We start from the raw sequence: 22536 nt of genomic DNA, 5'->3' as shown, positions 1-22536 counted from the left end.
GCCTAATCTCTCTTATTACTCTTGCGACAGCACGCATGATTGATGCGGCGGTTCGGTACCTGCGAAAGTCGAGACGGCAAAGCCTCTATGGACAACATTGTCAACGACTTGATGATTGAACGAGACGTTTCATGTGATGATAGATTTCCAAAGTAGCTCCTCTCAACGACCACTGTTAACTTGATATATAGAATGTTTGGGTCTATAAAGCATTATTTACATCTCTCTTGCGCACGCGAATAAGAGGCGATGACCTCAAATCCAAGGATGTCACCTCTAATCTAAGCCCACAATTACAAACAAAATGTCATTGATAGTACCGTAGTGGACCAGCAAAAAGTGTGGGAAAATGTGTCGAGCGAGGCGAAACATAACATCTAAAGCTAACTTGGTGAACGAATTGATTAGTCTTAACTTTTGGATGGTAAGGACATGTACTAGGACCTAGGTACAATCTATGATCATGTCTGGTTTCTTTGGTTATACATTCTGGGTCATGTTTAGCTCTAACTGGTGAAGTTTGTCGTCCCTCCAACTCTTGCTGATCAATAGATAGCATTGGGATAGTCTAAAAGAGAGAAAAAGATATAAAGAAGAGCTCCAACCGACGGTATGATATGGTCTTTCTAGAGGGTTAATATCTTGAAATAGCTTGTAGGACAATCGATTGATTGGATATAATGACAATTGTCGCAATATATCAAATCAACTCGAATTATTAAGTGAGAACAAAAGAATAGAGAGTATTATTAAATGTCCAAATTTAGTGAGTACAATCTTTTAAATTTGTTGTATAAATTTTTATATTCTTAGATAATATATAAAACTAAGTTCAATTTTAGTATTGCGCTGAAATAAAAAGTCACATTTATTAGGGATGCTAATATTTCTCTAAGTTAATTACGAAAAATTTAAAAGTATATACACCTTTAACTAATAATAAGATAAAGTAATTTAAAGATGTTGGTAAACTTGAATGTAAAAAAGTACAGTAGAAGAGAGGCCACATGAGGAGGTTGCCTCTGATGGCCAAAAAAGGGTTTGGGTACTAAAGTGGTCAAATTCCATCAGAAAAGTTAAAATGGGCAATAAAGGCCTATTATTTCCATTCCTTCATTACTTTGCATAAATACCAAAAATTACTAACAATGATGCTAAACATCCTACGTGGTATGACCGGCACTAATGTGGGCAATTTTTATAATTTTACAAAAAATATCTGAAATTTTTTATCACTTTATTATCCATTAATTTAATTTTATTTATTTCTTTTTTTCTTCTATATTCCATAAGGTTGGCCGAGCATCGTGAGCCTAAGCCTACGCTAGTGAGGACAGCCAAGGGACAACTATCTCGGCCATACTTGGTGATGGCTTCACGGCCTTGGTGGGGGTCTTGGCCCTCACCCAATGCTGGTGAGGTTCGCCTGCTTTGTTAAAAAAATAAAAAAGATAAAAATAAAGGAAAACAAAAAATCAATAAAAAGTTAAAAAGTTTTGAAAAAGTTTACAAAAACATTAGCGCCGACCATATTATGTAGGATGGCAGGCGCCAAGGTTAGCAATTTTTTACTAAAATTGGCCAGAATGATTAATTTAACAAATCATCAAAAGATTTAGAATTAAGTAATACAATTGAAATGTTCAGAATTGAATTAGCCGCCATTAGACCGGTCAAATGAGTAAGTTAATGAGGGTCGAAAATGATTTGACCTAAATAGACCCATTTAACTTATTTTGACTAGGGGTGTGCAAAACGAATCACTCGAACTAGGAACCTCCCAGACTAGACTGAACTAATTGGTTCGATTTGATTCTCGGGAGTGTCGGTCCAGTTTTTGGTTCCTAATAATATAACCGGAGTCCAAGTGGTTTGGTTCCCAATTTGAAGGGGGAACCAGACCAAACCGATTACATCTGCTCTCTTTTTTCTTTTTTTAATTTCTTTAAAAAAATTAGTAAAATGTAAATCAAATACTCCAAAGGGACCAGTAGTGTTTTAGGCATACTAACTTGATCATGTTTAGCTTTAACCGGTGAAGTTAGCTTTTCCTCGAACTCTTGCTGGTAATGGACAATGTTGGGGTAGCTCGAAAAAATGGAAAAAGAGAAAAAAGAAAAAAAAAGAAAAAAAGAAAAAAAAGAGCTCTAGAGGACAATCGAAGGTATGATAAGGTCTTGATAGTCAGGTCATTCATGACATAGCTCATAGGTGACAAGAAGTTTTAAAATTTATTGTAAAAATGCAATTAGTCTTAAAATATTAAAAAATATAATAAGGTTATGTGACTTATTAAATTAGTACAGTCAAATACCTCTATTGAGAGAGAGAGAGAGCGAGCGGGGGGGGTGGGTTAAAATTTATCCGATAGAGAGAGACAGAGAGAAGGGGTTAAGATCTACAAGGCATGGATTCCTTATGTCTCATGCCCATCACCAATATTACATTAATGAAAATTTGAATATATTAACTTCATATTTCAATTTGTTCATATTCTCGAAGGAAAAAAATCAACTGTAAACTATTAAGTGAAAACAAACAAATAGACAGTATCGTTAAATGTCTAAAGCTAGTGATGACAATATGTTGAATTCCTCGTATAAAGCTTTATATTCATAAATATGCATAAAACTAAGTTTTCCTTTAATATCGCATTGACCTAAAAACTCAAATATATTACTTTAAAACCATATGTACCTTATTTAAGGACTAATCATGAGAAAAAAAAAGTAATTTTAAAAGATCTTGGTTAACTCGATAATGAAAAAAAGAAGAAGCTTAAATTGCCGGAGAGTGAAAAGAAAAGTCGAAGAGGGGTCCCATGAGGATCTGGCCTGTGATAGCCCACATAAATTTTGGGGGACAAAAGTGATCAAGCTTGGTCGAAAAAGTCGGCGGAAAAGGGGATCAAGGCGTACTGATTGCCATCATTTGTCACTTCACGGAAATAGGGAGGAAAGACAAGATTGGACCACCGTGATCATCCTATGGCACGATGGTAATCATATGAAAGTTAGATCACGACGTTCTTGTAATCATAAAAAATTTCATGTCGAATGAGAGATGACTCACGGTAGGCATTGAAATGTGACCCACTTTATATTGACGGTAAACTGAAGAAGTTATGCTCGAGTGCTTTTTTTTTTTTCGAGTTTGGCCCCCACATAAATTTAGATTGGGGTTATTGAGGTACTATAGGAGCGCACCAGCACGAAGTGTGGGAACATGTGGCATGCGAGGCTGAACAAAGCATGTAGAGCCAACTTGGGGACCAAATTGAGATGGTCAAAACTTTTGGATGGCCAGGCCACGTACTAGGACCTATGCATAATCTATGATCATGTATGGTTTCTTTGGTCGTACAATTTGGGTCATGTTTAGTCGTAACTGGCGAAGTTTGTTGTCCCTCCAACTCTTGCTAGGTAATAGATAGCGTTGGTATAGTCTAAAAGGGAAAATAGACATAGAGAAGAGCTCTGAGGGACAATCCGAGCTATGATAAGGTCTTTCTAGTGAGGTAAAATTATGAAAAATTTTGTAAGATAATTGACCGATCAGATGCAATGACGATTGTACGAATAATTCCATGTATATAAATATACAATAGGTGTTTGATTTATCAAAACAATTATGTACGAATAATTCCATCTTGGGCCCGCAAGGCATTTTTTTGTGGGGAAAATCTCTTCAGTCGGTGGCTGTGTCCCACCGGGCACGAATTCCCTGCGTCCCATTCGCATCCTTAATAATACATCAAAGGGAATCTAATTTGGGAGTGAAACATGAAAATTGAAATACTTATTCACATCTGACTTTTTTCATATTAATGAAGAAACCAAATCAACTTAGATTATTAAGTGAGAACAAAAGAATAGAGCATTATTAAATGTCCGAATTTAGTGAGTACAATCTTTTGAAGTTGTTGCATGAATGTTGCATGAAGTTCTATATTCTTAGATATATATAAAGCAAAGTACAATTTTAGCATTGCGCTGACATAAAATGTCAAATTCATTAGGGATGCTAATATTTCTCTTAGTTACGAACACTTTAAAAGTATATTTATCTTTAACTAATCATAAGAGAAACTAATTTAAGGATTTTGGTAAACTTGAATGCGAAAAAGAAAAGTAGAAGAGGGGTCACATGACGAGCTGACTTCCGATAGCCCAAAAAAAAGGTTTGGGTAATAAAATGGTCAAACTCCGCCGGAAAAGTTAAAATGGGCATAAAGGCCTACCATTTCCATTCATTTGCAACTTCACACAAAGACCTATCAGACATTGTTGACGTAAACATCTAATTTCCTACTAGAATCATCGGTATTGATGTAGACATTTTTTATAATATTTTTAAATTTTATGAAACATTTTATTACTTTTTGTTTTTCTATATTTATCTTTCACAGGCCAGCGTAGGCATCGCAAGCCCAAACCTGAGCCCAAGCCCAAGCCCTTTCCAGCCATAGTGAGCACCGGCGAGGGCCTTTGACTTCCCTCGCCCAAATTAGGTTAGGGCTTCACGACCTTTGCACAAGGGCCAGCGGGGTAGGTTCACTCACTTTGTGGGGGGAAAAAGAGAGAAAAAGAACAAATAAAGAAAAGAAAAAAAATTCAAAAAATTCAAAAAAATTATAAAAATTATTCATATTAATGCCAATCATATTACGTAATACAGTTAGCGTCTATATCAGCAATTTCTTGGGCCAAAATTGGCTCAAATGACTAAATTGGCAAATAATCAAAATATTTAATGCTAAATCAACATAATTGAAAAGTTTAAGATTGAGTTGGCCGCCGTACAATAGGTTTAGGATTTTTTGAACAAATATCGACTTAGGTACAATCTATCATTTGGTTATTTTCGACATACTATCTCAATCATGTTTAGCTTTAATTGATGAAGTTAGTTTTCCCTCGAGCTCCTGCTAGGCAATAGACAGTGCTGGGATAACGCGAGAAAGGGAAAATGATATTAAAAAAGAGCTCAAAGGACAATCGAAGGTATGATTAGGTCTTTGTAATCAGGTCATATTATGACATAGCTTCTAGTACCATCGATTGATTAAGTGACATGATGATTGTCGCAATATTTAAAGAGAATGTGAAAATCAGACTGGTCGAAGGTTTGGATTAAATTATAAAGAGCGATAAATGTAGTACAAATCACGCTGTTTCTTGATATTGAAGCATAATACACAGTTTGCATCACATATGAGAATGGGTATGCATAGACGATAATATTTAATTTTGCTTCCTTCGTGGGCTCCTACTTTACAATTTGCACGCATGCCTAATCTCTCTTATTACTCCTGAGACAGCACGCATGATTGATGCGGCGGTTCGGTACCTGCGAAAGTCGAGACGGCAAAGCCTCTATAGACAACATTGTCAACGACTTGATGATTGAACGAGACGTTTCATGTGATGATAGATTTCCAAAGTAGCTCCTCTCAACGACCACTCTAACTTGATATATAGAATGTTTGGGTCTATAAAGCATTATTTACATCTCTCTTGCGGACGTGAACAAGAGGCGATGACCTCAAATCCAGAATGTCAGCTCTAATCTATGCCCACAATTACAAACAAAATGTCATTGATAGTACCGTAGTGGACCAGCAAAAAGTGTGGGAAAATGTGTCAAGCGAGGCGAAACATAACATCTAGAGCCAACTTGGTGAACGAATTGATTAGTCTTAACTTTTGGATGGTAAGGACATGTACTAGGACCTAGGTACAATCTATGATCATGTATGGTTTCTTTTATAATACATTCTGGGTCATGTTTAGCTCTAACTGGTGAAGTTTGTCGTCCCTCCAACTCTTGCTGAGTAATATATAGCATTGGGATAGTCTAAAAGAGAGAAAAATATATAAAGAAGAGCTCTAAGGACAACCGACGGTATGATATGGTCTTTCTAGAGAGTTGATATCTTGAAGTAGCTTGTAGGACAATCGATTGATTGGATATAATGACAATTGTCGCAATATATCAAATCAACTCAAATTATTAAGTGACAACAAAAGAATAGAGAGTATTATTAAATGTTCAAATTTAGTGAGTACAATCTTTTAAATTTGTTGTATAAATTTTTATATTCTTAGATAATATATAAAACTAAGTTCAATTTTAGTATTGCGCTGAAATAAAAAGTCAAATTTATAAGGGATGCTAATATTTCTCTAAGTTAATTACGAAATATTTAAAAGTATATATACCTTTAACTAATAATAAGATAAAGTAATTTAAAGATGTTGGTAAACTTGAATGTAAAAAAGTACAGTAGAAGAGAGGTCACATGAGGAGGTTGCCTCTATAGCCAAAAAACGGTTTGGGTACTAAAGTGGTCAAACTCCATCAGAAAAGTTAAAATGGGCATAAGGGCCTATTATTTCCATTCCTTCGTTACTTTGCATAAATACCAAAAATTGCTAACATTGATGCTAAACATCATACGTGGTATGATCGGCACTAATGTGGTCAATTTTTATAATTTTAGAAAGCATCTGAAATTTTTTATTACTTTATTATCAATTTATTATATTCCATAAGGCTGGTGCAAGCATCGTGAGCCTAAGCCTAGGCTAGTGAGGACAGGCAAGGGACACAACTATCTCGGTCATACTTGATGATAGCTTCACGGCCTTGGCGGGGGTCTTGACCCTCACCCAATGGCTGGTGAGGTTCACCTGCTTTGTAAAAAGATAAAAAAAATAAAATAATAAAGGAGAACAAAAAATCAATAAAAAGTTTAAATTTTTTTAAAAAGTTCACAAAAACATTAGTGCCGACCATGTTATGTAGGATAGTAGGTGCCAAGGTTAGCAATTTTTGGCCAAAATTGGTCAGAATGATTAATTTAATAGATCATCAAAAGATTTAGAATTAAAATAATACAATTGAAAGGTTCATAATTGAATTAGCCGCCATTAGACCGGTCAAATGAGTAAGTTAATGAGGGTCGAAAATGATTTGACATAAATAGACCCATTTAACATATTTTGACTAGGAGTATGCAAAACGAATCACTCGAACCGGAACCACCCAAACTAGACTGAACTAACTAGTTCAATCTGATTCTCGGGAGTGTTGGTCTAGTTTTCGGTTCCTAATAATAGAACCGGAGTCCAGGTGGTTTGGTTCCCAATTCGAAGGGGGAACCAGACCAAACCAATTACATCTACTTTTTCTTTTTCTTTTTTTAATTTCTTCAAAAAAATTAGTAAAATGTAAATCAAATACTCCAGTGGACCAGGTAGTGTTTTAGGCGTACTATCTTGATCATGTTTAGCTTTAACCGGTGAAATTAGCTTTTCCTCCAACTCTTGCTGGTAATGGACAATGTTGGGGTAGCTCGAAAAAAGGAAAAAGACATAAAAAAGAGCTCTAGAGGACAATCGAAGGTATGATAAGGTCTTGATAGTCAGGTCATTCATGACATAGCTCAGAGGACCATCAATCAGTTGGGCGGCATGACGATTTTCGCAATAAATAAAGAGAATATGAGAATCAATTTGGTCGAAGGTTCGGATTTAGTCATAAAGAGCGATGTATGCAGCGTGAATCACATTGTTTCATGATAATGATGCATAATACACAGACGAGAACAGGCATGCATAGACATAATATTTGATTTTTTCTTCCTTCGTGGGCTCCTACTTCTCAATTTGCACGCATGACTAACGCCTCTTATTACTTCAGCAACAGCACGCATGATAGATGCCGCGGTTCGGTATCTAAGGCATAGTGTCCACTGAATGCACGCAAGAGACGAGGAGCTGGGAAAATCGAGACGACGATGCCTCTAGCGACATCAGTGTCAACGACTTGATAGCTGCACGTAAGGATTCATGTGATGGTAGATTTCCAATGTGGCTCTTCTCAACGTGCTAGTCTTGATCTATGGAAAGTTTCAGTCTATAAAGTATTATTTAGATCTCTCTCTCTCTCATGCACGATCATGAGGCGACAACTGTAAAAGAACTGATGAATTTTGGAATGAGAATTTTGCCGTTCATTGCCACAGAAACGCAACATATATACAAGAAGATACAGCTATTAAACAATCTCCTAATTAGGCTAAACTACCAAAAATACAATGACAACACAATAAATAAATAAAAGATATGCATACAAAACTTCCTAAGTAAACGGCCTAAATAAAAGGCCTAAATAAAGCAGATCACAGCTGCCTTTCTTCGAATATATTTGCCTTTCCAATACCCCCTCAAGTTGGAGCATGGAGATCTCGAATGCCCAGCTTGCGAAGAAGAAAGTTAAATTGATCATTTCCCAACGCCTTCATGAAGAAATCAGCTAGCTACATTGAACTACGTACATAACCTGTTTGACTGTTACCATTAAGCATCTCATTACGAATAAAATGACAATCCACTTTAATATACTTGGTACGGTCATGATAAATAGAATTAGCGGCTATATGTAAAGCTGCCCGACCGTCACAATACAGGTGCATAAGTTGAGAATGTGCCACACCAAGAGAATCCAATAATACTTTCAACCACTTAAGTTCACAAACTGTAGGACTCATAGACCTGCATTCAGTTTCAACGGATGAGCGAGACACTGTCTGTTGCTTTTTAGTCTTCTATGAGATAGGTGATTCTCCAAAAAGAACAAAGTAACCATTCAAAGGACAACTAGCCTAGTCAGAATCACAGTAAGTAGACAATTTGAGGTCACAATTGGCATGCAACATAATACCCTGACCTGGATTTCGTTTCAAATAATGCAGAAATCTCACAGCTGCCTCCCAATGAGCTTTTTTTGGCCACTGCATGAACTATGCAAGAATATGCACATAGTAAGACAATTCAGGTCGAGTTATTGTTAGATAAATAAGCTGACCCACTAGGCGCCTATACTGAGTAGGTTTGTCTACATTATCACTCTCAGTTAGGGCCAGCTTGTGATTTTGTTCAAGAGGAGTTTTGGCCGGCTTGGAACCCAGCAATCCGACCTCAGAAATCATATCCAACACATACTTATGTTGACACAAGAAAATACCATATGAGTTTCTTGCCATTTCAATTACTAAGAAAAATTTCAGCTTACCCAAGTCTTTCATATGAAAACAGTGACTTAAATAGTTCTTGAACTTTTGCACAGTGGGAATATCATTACCGAAGATAATGAGATCATCAACATAAATAAGCAGATTCAATTGAGTAGTCCCAACTTGAAAAGTGAATAAGGAGTAATTTGAATACGACCGCTGAAATCCATAAGCTTTCAAAGATGCAGCCCAATTTCGCAAACAAATATCTAGGTGCTTGCCGCAAACCATATAGAGATTTTCGAAGTCTACATACATTCCCTGATGATTGAGAGGCAAATCCAGGCGGCATCTTCATGTGAACCTCTTCCTCTAAATCGCCATGTAAGAAAGCATTTTGAACATCCATCTGATGAAGTTCCCAATTCTTTGCAGCCGCAACAACAAGAAAGGTGCGTACAGTGCACATTTTTGCTGTAGGAGCAAAAGTCTCATGATAATCTATGCCTTCAACTTGTTTATTTCCTGGTTTCACCAACCGCACCTTATATCATTCAACGCTTCCATCAGAATTGTACTTAATTTAATACACCCACTTGCTCCCAATTGTTTTCTTTCCAAGTGGCAAATTTTCGACTATCCATGTGCCATTATCTTCTAAAGCTTGTATTTCTTTACTCATGGCCTCTCTCCACCATTCCTCTTTAATTGCTTCCGCATAAGAGTTTGGTTCATGTCCTGTAGTAATTGCTGCCAAGAAACATTGGTGTTGCGTAGAAAATTTTTCATAGCTTACATAACATGCTATAGAATAAGGTGTACCTGAGGAATCGGATTGGGCAGATGAGCACGTCGAGGGGCTTATTCTAATGGCGTTTGTCACAAAATCTTTCAAATGAACAGATGGTTGCTTGACCCTTTGTCCCCTGCCTAGCTGCTCTTCGACAACTTCAATTCTTTCCATGTCCTCATTGTTTGTGTGGATCAATTCCTCCATTTTCCATTTCATGATTCACCTCATTTTCTCTATTTACACTTTCGACGTTCTCCTCTCTCAAGTCACTTTCTAAGTCATCAACTTCATCACCCAACTCCATGACTCTATTTTTAATGAGTTCATCACTTACTGTTTTCTCGTCAGCATATGAAAATTCTGTTTCAGCAAACACTACATCTCTTGATACAAAGTATTCACCAACTTCTAAATCATATAATCTCCACCCCTTCTTTCCCAACGGAAAACCAACAAAAACACACCGATGACTTCTACGAGCAAATTTATCTTTATCCCGATTCTGATTATGCGCATAGCACAAATAACCAAAAATCCGAATATGTTTGTAAGAAGGAGGTTGGCCAAAAATAATCTCATATGGGGTTTTACCATTCAATAATATAGATGGAGTCCTGTTAATCAAATACCCAGCTGTGAGTACACATTCTCCCAAAAAATCTATGGGTCAATTTGCTTGGAAACGCAAAACTCTTGCAACATTAAGGATATGGTGATGCTTTCTTTCCACTCTGCCATTTTGTTGAGGTGTTCCAACACAAGAAGTCTGATGCAATTTCCCATGTTCATCAAAATATTTTTTCAAACACAAAAATTCGCTTCCGTTATCACTTCTAACGATTTTCACATTTTTCTCGAATTGGCATCTAACCATTGCAATAAACTTCCTAAGAACACAAGCCACTTCATTTTTTCCATTCAGCAAATATATCCACACAGCATGAGAGTAATCATCAACAATTGTCAAGAAATAAATTGCTCCACATGAAGCTGGAACTCTATAAGGTCCCCACAAATCATAGTGTATCAATTCAAAACAATTTTTAGCTTTATTGTCACTAGAAAAGAAGATCTCGTTTGTTTTGCTCTAAAACAAACCTCACAAGTTTTATTGGTTTTCCTAACCATATTGCCAGCTTTTGGAATTAACTCCACCACCTTAAAAGAGGGATGACCCATTCTTTTATGCCAAAGCTCAAAGGATTTCATATTAGCCATTGTGCAAGCATGTACTAAAGTCACTCCCTTGAGAAAGTAAAGCCTTGCGCGTTGCTCACCCACTCCAATCAAGTTCCTCGAATTTAGGTCATGTATAGCACATATTTTGTTAGTGAGTTGAATAACCAAATTTGAATCATTAAGAAGTCGTGATGTGGAAATTAGATTGCATTTCAAATTGGGTACAAAAAGAACTCGTCGCAATTTCAAGTCTCCTCCAAGCAACACAGTTCCTACTTTCATTGCCATGGTCTTTTCTCCATCAGGTAACTCGACTGAGCATGGCACAATGTCACGCAATTCTCTCAAAAATGCCAACGTTCATGTCATATGGTGGGAAGCTCCTGTGTCAATAATCCAAGGAAAAATACTCTGTTTACCTGTTAGCCTCTCATGGGCACAATTCTGATGATAACTTAACATTCTAATAAAGTTGCCCACTGCTCATCATTCAATCCACTAAGACCCTTTCGATCCGAATCCGTCACAACTCTTCGCCAACCATCAACTTCAGTTGCTTGTGAGACGTTGGCACGAGCACCTCCTTCCTTGTTACGTCCACCTCTATTATTATCCTTTTGACCACTACCTTGTCCAGTAGAGGTTCCACGCGGTCTATTACCCCCACCATTCTAATTGCATCATGTCCCTCTCGGTTGCAATTAGAACAAAACGAGATTTTATTTTTATCCCCCCTTGAATTTTGACCACCTGCCCGGATTGCAAAACTCATGGGATTGCTTCTTTCATCCTCGGTTCGTGTCATAGTTCGCACTCGCTCTTACTGAACAATCATAGCATAGACACAATTTAGATTAGGCAAAGGTTCAGTGCTCAAAATATTAGCGTGCACCATTCCATATCATTCTTCATCTAAGCCCATGAAAAACTGATGAACTCTCTATTCTTCATGCTTTCTTTCCAATTCAATGGTAAAATTGCATCTGCAACCTATACAAATACACACTGGTATCTAATCATAGTTATTTATGTCATCCCACAAGATTTTGAGTTTACCGAAATAGGACATGATGGGTTGACCATCCTGCCTACAATTGGCCAAATCTGATCTCAGTTGCTGCATCCGCGGACCATTCCCAATTGAGAATTTTTGTTTGATATCCTCCCACGGATCTTTCAAGTTCTCCATGTGAGAGATAGTCGAGTGAAGTGTCGGTTCAATGGTATTAAACACCCAAGAAATCAACATGGAATTAACCGTCCACCAATCTTCAAGTTCCAGCAAATCATTTGATGGTTGCTTGACAGATCCATCAATAAAACCATATTTCTTCTTGGCTCATAATGCAGTCCGCATAGCTCGCGCCCATTCTTCATAATTCTCGCCCTTTAACTGAACTTGAGTAATCATGTTACCTGGGTTGTCATTCGAATTCAATGTGTAAGGGCTAGAGGTTTTCTTGTCCATTCTAAAACTCTCCTCACCTTATTTTTTTTTTCCCATCAGCCATGGCTCTGATACCATGTAAAAGAACTGAGGAGTTTTGGAATGAGAATTCTGTCGTTCATTGCCACAGAAACGCAACATATATACAAGAAGATACAACTATCAAATAGTCTCCTAATTAGGCTAAACTACCAAAAATACAATGACAACACAATAAATAAATAAAAAGATATGCACACAAAACTTCCTAAGTAAACGGCCTAAATAGGTCTAAATAAAAGCAGATCACAGCTGCCTTTCTTTGAATATATTTGTCTTTCCAATAACAACCTCGAATCCAATGATGTCTAATCTAAGCCCACAGTTGCAAATGAAATGTCATTGATAGCTAATAAGAGGTTGTTTCAATGTCAATGCATGGATGGAGAGTCAATTTTAGTTCAAAAGGACTACATTGACAAATTATTAACATGTTTTAACATTAGAATTGAAAGATAGAGAGTTTTTCATCATTATTAGTAGGGTGATCGGTTCTTGAGTAGGCAATTCCCACCCTAAATGGAAACACCCATTGAGGACTGCTTTCAAAAAATTGGATTTGGGAACCGCCCACTATTTCATGGACCCACTTGGGAATTCGAATGAGGGGGAAGAATACCTCAAGTGTCAACTTAACATGGATAGACACATAAGTGCCAAAACTTTCAAAATGTATACTTAAGTGCCACTTTTTTTTTTTTAAAATGACACTTGAGTACTAACTATGGTGAGGTTTGTAGGAAATCTGATATGGCGTTATTCTATTAATAAAACCTATCTACATGACTTGTCAGAATACTCAGTAATCTTTATCCCAAAACAATATCAGTTTGCCCCCAAATTTGATTTTTAATATAAATATTAATTAACTATAAAAACTAGATTGAAAAATCAAATTTGGACCAAAACTTTAGCAAAAGGTTGTGGCCATCGCCTACAGTAAGGGTTCACAACCCCTATAGCAACAAATAGGGCCACAACCCCTGCGGCAACAATTACGGTTTCAAACTTACAACAAATAGAGGCGACCTAGAGCGAGAGAGAAGGCAGAGTCGTCAATCAATGAGAGTTGAGAGTTAAGAAATGGAGAGACCAAGGGAGTTGCTTTGAGAGAGTTGAGATGAGAGAGATCGAGATGAGACAAGACAACTGACAAGCAAGCTTAGGGATTCAAGGTTTTTATTCTTCAAAAAATAAATATTATATACTATTGGTTCATGTAGATAGTTCTATAACAGAAACTGGTAATAGTACCGGTTCCCACCAATTCCACTTTATTGAAATTAGCAACCATCGGTTCTAGGTCAGTCTGTCCAGTTTTGGATGGTTCAGGCAGTTCTCGAATTTTTTGCACACCTCTAATAATTAGTTGCATTTTATGTTAGCTAAGGAATCAATGGTTTCCCTCGTAGAAGATATGCATACCGGTCGTGCATTGGATGCCCTTTGCAATGACCTACACTTTGTTAATAAGCACATTATACAACGCAAGCTTGTGCCTACACGTTTAATCATGTCTATCGCATGTAAATCATCCTACTTGACTTTGAATTCGAATTTCTCTATAATAATTTCCTTAACCAGAATAGTAGCGTCTCTCTTGTTGATCACAATCCCAACTTTGGTGCTAAACCTGGCAATCGAATCAATTCTGGACAAGAATTTCATGTACTTTTTCTGCACAATGGTTTGTACACCAAAAAAGTGAAAATGGAAAACATTAGTAAGCGCCCAGGGACGTGGATGATGGATTGATAACCGATCACGCATATATGTTGATCTCTGTTAGTCAAATGAACGATCGGGATTCCATGCAAGGGGATGATGTGCACTTGACATAGTAGCCGGAATCGCCTAACCGCCAGAGTCGTTTAGCTATCTATGATCGCATCTCTGACTTAGTGATCAAATTCAAACGTCTGCTTTAATCATTCCTTCCAATCCTATTCGATATCGTCCTCCTACATTCTTTCTCTATTTAGAGAAGTAACTATGACATGTGAAGCAGACATGTAAAAGTGGTATCCTGTAAGAGTAATCGATTTCCATCCTGAAATCTAAAATCAATGATTGGAATAAATAGGATTGGAATCGGGATTCATTCCGATCTACATTGTAACGAGACCAAACCAATCCCAATTTAGTTTCCGGGCTATCTTAGAATAGAGGTGTTATTTATTTATTCATTAATTTTTTTTCTTTCTTAAAAATTCCTAAATATATTTAAAATTACTCAAGTGTAAGATGTGATTACTAATCACGGGAAAATTACTCATAGAAAAGAGATTAATAATCTATACTTTTTGAACTTGTTGGATGATAAAATAAGGAATAAGTGTACATGAAGTTTTAAAACTTGTCATAAATATGCAATTGAGTCTTAAAACTTTTTAAAAAAATAAAATTAAGTTCTTCTATAAATTCTGCTCAACTTGGCCCACAAAAGATACTAACGTGCCTCTTTTTTGTTATTATTTTATCCTTTTTACATGACATTGGCATAACTAAAACATTATAAATAAGGCTAAATGAACGTCATTTTGATCCAAATTTGAATTTTATACCTAAATATTATTTAAATTAGATTAAAATATTTACTAAAAAAAGAGGAATGAAGGAAACTAGGCAAGGCCCTGGTCCTCACCGACACTATGCCCATCATTGTTGAAAACGGTTGGCCGGGTCACCAACCCTAGACCAATGGTTGTCAACCCTCATCAATTGTAGGGAGAATCATGGCCTTCCCCCAAATTGAACAAGGGTCACTAGCCATTGCCCAGATTTAGTCGATGGTTGCTACTTGTGAGGGTGTGTAAGCCCTTACCTATAGTTGGTGAGAGTCGCCAACCACTTGCTAGGGCTTGGCCTACTGTTCATTGCCCCACCATCGCCGACCCTTCTTGACAATGGTGGGGTGGTGGCACCAACAGTGACGAGTGCTACAAGCCATTGCCTAGTTTTACTTTCTCTCTCTCTCTCTCTTTTATCATTTTTTTGTGTTTTTTAAGTTAGCTTATTTTTAATATAATTTAAATAAAATTTGTACTTAAAAAAATTGGATTTAAACCAATACATCATTGTTTTAATCAACATTAGCACCATATAGGAGAGAAAAAAGAATCACATTAGCATTTCTATTAGCTAATTTGGACTGAGTTAAAAAAATGACTTGATTGAATTAATTTGACAACTTCTAGGACTTAATTGTGTTTTTTGAAAATTTTAGTATATAATTGCCCTCTCTTAACACATTTTAAGACTTCTAGTATCTGTATCTCAAAAAATGATATACTTTAGCTAGTACCACCGATTTGATCTAGTTGGTCCAGTTTCTAAGGAGCTAAGAATCAATTAAATTTGCATAGAAACCACCTAGAACCAGCTGGTTCGATATGTTTTGATCCAATTTCCGAGTTGGATAGGGACCAATGCACACCCCTAGTATCATGACTCTCATGTTTGCGTTAGAAACTTAGGGTGTATTTAATAACCACATTAAGTATGCTAGAGAACCTCAAATCACACACTTTTTTAATGATTACGAATATTCTATTGAAATCAAAATCTTACTAATTATAATTTATAAATCTTTCAATAATGCTTGCTATTCGATGTTTCGTTAGAGACTCATAGATTTAATTACTTTTCTTATCTGTTGTCAGAAAATCTTTTATTTTCAGTTCTATCAAACTCTTTCATACTTATTTTTCAGTTCGATTAAACTCGCCCTCAGTTACTTCTTTCTTTCTCCTTTCGAATTCTCAACTTCTTAGCAGGAACACAAACCATCAAATGACCTAATTGGACTCAAAGTGAAACGTCAGATAATGGGCCATCGGTACTTCACATAGCAAGACACAATCCAACTAATCAATCTAATAGAATAGAACATATGAACCTTGGCTAATAAATTGATCTTGGGCCATTCAGAAGCCTTTGAAAGGCCTAAATTTTCCATTTCCATCGAAGACTAGCATTGTTAGGATTTCATGTTTGTAACCGCAGAATCTCTCTCTCTCTCTCTCTCTCTCTCTCTCTCTCTCTCTCTCTCTCTCTCTCTAGGGTAAGAGAAGAAGAGTTCTTGTCATTTAACGATAGGGCTCTCCCTAAAAATGGCATTCTTTGCTTTTAATTGAAATTCAAAATTATCCATGTAGTTTCATTCCTTTCAAAAACATTTCATCATAAGAAAAGATCATAGAAAGGAAAGATTTGATTGTTCTCTATGTCAGATTTTGCCGACGTAGATGGGCCGTCATTACTATATTGTTAGTGGGTTTAGAATTTTATATGGTCCATATACTTTCCGTTTGGTTCTACAATGGTCAAGGCTAGCGTTGTAAGTGAAGTCACATCAAATCTTCTTTACAGATTCAATTACAAATCAGTTCATGGATGACACAAGAAGCTTGCAAATGTATGTGCGATTAATCTGAACAAGTCTGGAGTATTTTTCTGTACATATTGTCCTCAAAGCCTAAAAGTAAATTTGGCTAGAGAGCCGAGAGTCACTGTAATTGATAAAACATGCAAATATTAAGAAATTATGTTGGATTTGGGATATTCTAAAAAAGAAATGTTCACATGGATTTTGGGGAGAGTGAATACTAAGCTGGAAGGATGGAAAGAAAAATTAATATCTAAAGCGGGAAGAGAAATTCTTATTAAAACAGTGGTCAAGGCTCTTTCACAATATGCAATGTCTATTTTTAAAGTCTCAATGTCGATTTGTAAGTCAATTGAGTAGAGAATTGTATCCTTTTGGTGGAAGAACTCTGTAGCTAAACCAGGTATGCATTGGAAAAAATGGAAAATTCTCACAACTAGGAAAGACATGGGAGAGGTAGGCTTTAGAGACTTAATTGCCTTGAACAAAGCAATGTTGAGTAAATAGGCTTGGAGACTTTTTCAGAATACATCATCTTTTTGGGGCCAGATACTAAAAGGAACCTACGTTCCACATAGGGGCTTTTGCTGTGCGGAAAAAGGCGCAAGACCTTTGTGGGGATAGCAAAGTTTACTAATGGGAAGAGACTTAATTGCTCATCATTTGCAATGGTCAGTGGGGGATGGAAAGAAAATAAAAATTAGAGAAGACAAATGGTTGAGAAGGGGGGTAATTAGAGGGCCAGCACCGAGAGATGAACCTTTCTTAGTGGTTGATTTCATCAACTTAGAGGAGAATACACGGAATACTCGTGTCTTAAGGAACACTTTGATGTTATGCTTCCTCCCTCTCTCTCGACAATGTAGAGTTTTTATCTACCTCTGGGTAGCGAAATTTCATCGAAACCTTATCCCCAATTCCACCAACACCCTCCTTCCATTCCTCGATTCCCCCTCTCAACCCTGGTCGTCGTCAATTACCTTTCACCCCCGTTAGCCTTTCTGATTGGCCATCTTCATCATCTTTGAATTTCGGTTGCAAGACCAAAAATCAAGCGGAACACCTTCTCCAACTGGTTCGCTCTTTGTATGTTTCCTTGCCCTTGTGTATCTGTTGATCTGTGAGGTTCTTATATCTTTAGACAATTCTATGGTGCAATTGGACTATTCCTGTTTAGATTCTGGTTTTTCCTCGTTTTCTGTTGTGTGCTACTACTTTTTGCATTAGAAGGGATTTTAGTGAGTCAGATGAATCTACTTGTCCGGCTACTCTTTGTTTCAGACTGGGTCACCTTAATACTAAGCAACACATTGAAGTCTGGGACGACGATCCTTCCCTTGAAAAATTGGAAGAATGTCGACTAACATTAGTAGGCAAAATCCTTTCCAACCCGTCAATAAACTTCCAAGCTTTCCAAAGTACTTTGAAGAGGGCTTGGTAGATTGAACATGTCGATATATCCTAGAGAGAAACAGGCATATATGTGGCTAAATTTACCTCACATACCAACAAACAGATGGTCCTCGAAGGAGGTCCTTGGCTTTTTTCAGGCCACCTCGTCATTCTTAAGTCGTGGCAGCCCAATACCCCCTTACACTGTTATGATTTTTCAACATGTGCTTTCTGGGTACATATTTTTGGTCTGCCATTAGAATGGACTATAGAAAAAATGATTACAAAAGCTGTGCAGGACATGGGATGGGTAGTAGAAGTTAGAATTGACACTAAAGAAGGGGCTACATTACGGGCAAGTCGAGCTAAAGTTGAGCTAAATGTGCAAGCACCTTTAAGAATAGAGAAATTGATCTGTCTAGATGGAAAAATTCTATGGCTTGATTTCCGCTGTGAGTATCTATCCCATTTCTGTTTCTCTTGTGACAAATTAGGACATTATGGTATGTATTATAAGGATATTCCATATGATGATGCTAAATTAGAAGGATGGGACAAAAAGACCTATGGACAATGGCTTAGGGTTGAAGTAAAAGAATACAGTCCTTACTGGTGCACCTTTAACTCACCACAAGAAAAAACAGAGTAGACTAAGAAAGCATACCTAAAATGCCTCCATCACAAATTCAGAATATCCCTTTCTGCCCCCCCAAGACACACGGCAACAGACACTTTTACCACTCTAGTCACTATGACAGCTCTCTAGGTAATGGTCCTTGATCAGCGACATGCTAAGGAGGCAATTATGCAAGAGACATCCCTCCACACTGTGCTCATTCCTGCAGCAGCTAAAATGAAGGGTATTCAAACTCCATCTATAGATATTCAACTAAATAAGAAGCTCAGATGTTCCAGATTGACATCAAAAGTGGGTGTCACCAAAAAATAGAAAAGACACACTCCGTATGACACTACAGGCTTAATACTGGAGAATCTGGACGACTCCAATCTCACGGAGACACCTGTGTTTGTAGTAGGTGAAGCTGGAAATTGGACTTCGGTGGCTGGCCCTCAACATGAAAATGATATGTTGGAACTGTCAAGGATTGGACAACTCCCTGCTAGTTCAAGCTCTTAAGGCCATGACGGCCAAGGAAAAGCCCACTATAGTTTTTTTTTATGAAAACAAAGAATACTGAGGTGAAGGTTCGAAGTATTCAACGCCGCCTTCACTTCAATAACTCTCATATAATCAACCCTACAGGTCTGGCAGGAGGTATGGCGGTATTTTGGGACAATCAGGTAAGCTTAAATGTGATTCACTCAACGCAGGATTATTTTGATATGCTCTACACAGATTTTCAAGATGATCGGACTATGCATCTAACTTGGATTCATGCTTCTTTTGTGTACCACAATAGACAAATTCTGTGGGATGAACTTAGAGAGATCAGCTATGCTAACACATTACCTTAGCTATGTGTGGGAGATTTCAATGAAATACTCTACCCCTTGGAAAAGATAGGAAAGAGACAAGCAGATCCCTATCGAATGTTATCCTTTCAAGCTGTTCTCAATGATTGTTCCCTTATGGAATTACCAAGCAAGGGCTGTAAGTTTACTTGGATGCACAACCGCGAAGGAGATGAGCTGGTGAAGGAACGTCTGGATCGGGCGATGTGTACGATGGACTGGCGATTATTATTCCCTGCAGCTGAGGTCTTTGCGCTGCCCACTATTGAGTCTGACCACAGCCCATTAATTATTAACTTTTCAGCAACCTATAAAGCACAAAGGAAATCTTTTAATTTTGAAGTTTTCTAGAATGAATATGAAGAATGCTGAGAAATTATATCCGCAGCATGGAACTCAGTGAGGGTTCAAGGATCTGGACTAATTTCAAAGTTAAAGCATGTTTCTGAAGCCCTAACTAAGTGGAGCCGATTAAAATTCTCCATAGGTGATCTTAAAGTAACTTCTCTACAGCAACACCTTCGACAAAATCATAAACCAGCAGCATGCTTGTCGCGACCAATTTTTTCGGGTGTGAACCACCTAGGGTTTTGGCTAATGGATTGTTAAGTCTAGACTTAACTCGGGCTCTCCCAAGCCCATACCAATTCGCGACTTTCAGTTCAAGTTCTTAATATGTAATTTTTTTTTTTAATTAGGAGTCGCCACTAATCTATTTTTGGTGGGTCGATTAGAAACTCAAGTAAAGTAATGAGAGATTTACTTTACTCCTACGAACCAGAGATTTGGGTACGGGGACTTGATTACACTAGATTTCTCTAATGCCCTTTCGGTACCATTCTTTTATTTTGAAAAAAATGTTTTGCAGGCAGCTTGGATTAATTTTAAATCTAATTCCCTAACATGTGAAGCGATCATGCGGGTGCGCAAACCACCAATTCAACACCCAAGTAAAGCAGTAAATAAATTACAGGACTTACCTCATAGCAACGAAAGCATCTGCGTTGTTAGATCAAAATTCACATCAACAATCCTAGATATGATTTCTAATTAACACGCAATTTCTTTTTGTTTTTACTTAATTAATTAAAATCGTGCAATATGCAATGCATGCTACTAATCTAACATGAAATATTATAACATGACAAAGTATAGCCTAAACTATATGAATGAGTAAAATAATTTTTGTGTTTTCTTAATGAACATGCAATAATCAAACATGCGATCTAAATTAACTAAAATGACATAATCTTAGTGATGGCCAATTTCTAATTAAATGCACCTAGCAACAATCACTAAATGACGTGCATTGTATGAACCTAATTCTATATGACGTGCACATGGTTTTTATTTTCCTAATAAGCATGCAATCTATCATAATATGCAATGACGTGCAAAAAATACCCTAACTCTACATGACATATGCATGATGATTTTGTGTGTGTGTTTTTTTAGTTAATTTCGAAATTTAAAATTGCCAAATAATTAAACATGCAATCCAAGTTAAAAATCTAACAACCTAAATTGGTCGATTTGATTTTTGATTTTTGTTTTTTTAATTCGAAATAAAATCCCTATTCTAAATATGCAAACCCTAAAACAGGAAATAAACCTAATTCTAACCTACATTTTTTACAAGAGCAATTAAAATAAGACATCAAGAACAGCACGGCAAAAAAACCAGGCAAGATATCATCCATGTCCATTTTGGAAACAAATTGACGAATCGTATCTCGCGCATGAGATCGGATTGACCAATTTCAAATAAAATCGCGAATCGTATCTCGAGCGTGAGATCGGATTGACGATTTTTCCGTACGATTGCGAGTCGTATTTCGAGCGTGAAATCGACCGTCAATCATACACACGTTGCGAAATTAGGAAAATTTCCTAATTCATGTGGGATCAAGAGATATTTCGGATATGGCAATATCGATCAAACATTCAAAGAAAGATTGCGATATTACGAATTAGGCAACGAGATATATGAAAATCAAATTGATCGAGAGTCTTACCTAATTCACGATGTCACGCGGGTGACCTCCAAATTCGGATGGATGATGGGTCACGGAAATCACCGTGAGGAAGGCCGGCGATCGGTAGCATGCACGGTTGCTCGCAATCGTCGGGCGTGTTCCACAAGACGAGTATTTGGAATTCTGTTTGAGAACTTCAGCTTCTTTTCACTTTGCTATCAAGCTTCACCTTTTGCAAGTTCACATCGTGCGCCCACTATTCTTTCACTCGCAATTTGGTGTCTTTTGTTTGACCAAGTCTCAAGCTCCACTCAATCTCTTGAAGACCTCATCATATCCTCCCTTGGCCATCCAAAACGTGCGTTGCCGACGATATCTCAATTGCAGTTTTGTAGATAGCCGGGGATGTGCGGACTACGATTGTGAGAGTTACGTAACCTGCAAGGGAAACAAAGAAACAAAACTTGCCAAATCTAAATTGCGAGTCGACCGGTGGAACACGTTGAGGCACGGCAAGCCGCTGCGTCACCGTCGTCGAGCGAGGACTGGACCACCACAAGGAACCGAGAGCAACAGTGCAGTAAGTTGTTTGCATTACTGGACCTCACGATGACTAAGCGAGCTACCGAGAAGTTGCTGTATTTTCACCAAAAATCTGCACGCAGATGGTAAAACATTGTATAAACATGACCGACTATCGTGAAAGCTCGTTGGGCTGGCCGCAAAGAAAACATCAAACTTGCGAGATAACTTGTAATCGTCAAGAGCAAAATTGATATTGCAAGGGAACCGAGAAAGTTTCACTCTTTGGGCGCCAGGTTGGGCAAAAGT

The sequence above is a fragment of the Eucalyptus grandis genome, chromosome 1 (assembly GCF_016545825.1).
Source record: "Eucalyptus grandis isolate ANBG69807.140 chromosome 1, ASM1654582v1, whole genome shotgun sequence".
Taxonomy (NCBI): Eukaryota; Viridiplantae; Streptophyta; class Magnoliopsida; order Myrtales; family Myrtaceae; genus Eucalyptus; species Eucalyptus grandis.
Note: the sequence above shows the minus strand (reverse complement) of the source record.